This window comes from Chrysochloris asiatica, unplaced genomic scaffold (genome assembly GCF_000296735.1).
Source record: "Chrysochloris asiatica unplaced genomic scaffold, ChrAsi1.0 scaffold00089, whole genome shotgun sequence".
Lineage (NCBI taxonomy): Eukaryota > Metazoa > Chordata > Mammalia > Afrosoricida > Chrysochloridae > Chrysochloris > Chrysochloris asiatica.
The window spans coordinates 8,401,371-8,401,941 of record NW_006408607.1 but is presented as its reverse complement, the minus strand read 5'-3'; the positions used below and the strand labels follow the sequence as shown (position 1 = coordinate 8,401,941).

The 571-nt window shown below is 42.7% G+C and overlaps 1 pseudogene; it reads left to right on the top strand.

Annotated features, from left to right (window-relative positions):
- Window positions 1-295: 295 nt before the first annotated feature.
- The window catches only part of LOC102835971, an 11,249-nt pseudogene continuing 10,973 nt past the window's right edge, over window positions 296-571 (top strand).

Below are 571 nucleotides of genomic sequence, written 5' to 3'. Positions count from 1 at the left end.
CAAGGAGCACTCTGGCTGCACTTCTTCCAAAACAGATCTATTGGTTCTTTTGGCAGTCCATGGCACTTTCAGTATTCTCCTCCACCACTACAACTCAAAGGCATCAATTCTTCTATGATCTTCCTTATTCACTGTCCAACTGGATAGCACCTAACAACAGCAATAGTGAAAATATTGAACAATGCCTGAAGCATGAAAAGAAGATGGAAGGACCTAGAGCAGCTTCTACAGTTACGAGCTATGAACCACAGCTGGGTCGGCAGTGAGGAGCCTGCCCCATTCGCTGGTAGTCATGATGAGTTTACCCCTCAGTCCCAAACCTTTCCTGAACGGATAAACAGGATTAACAGTGATGGAGAATGGAGTACAAAGGCTCCCTGGTGTCTATAGATGGTTATATGAACATGAAGCTTGCGAATACAGAAGAATACATAAATGGGGCTTTGTCTGGATATCTGGGGGAAGTTTTAATAAGGTGTAATAATGTCCTTTATATCAGAGGTGTTGAAGAATAGGAAGAAGATGGGGAAATGAGAGAAGAGCATCTTTTGGGGAGGGGATTATATATATA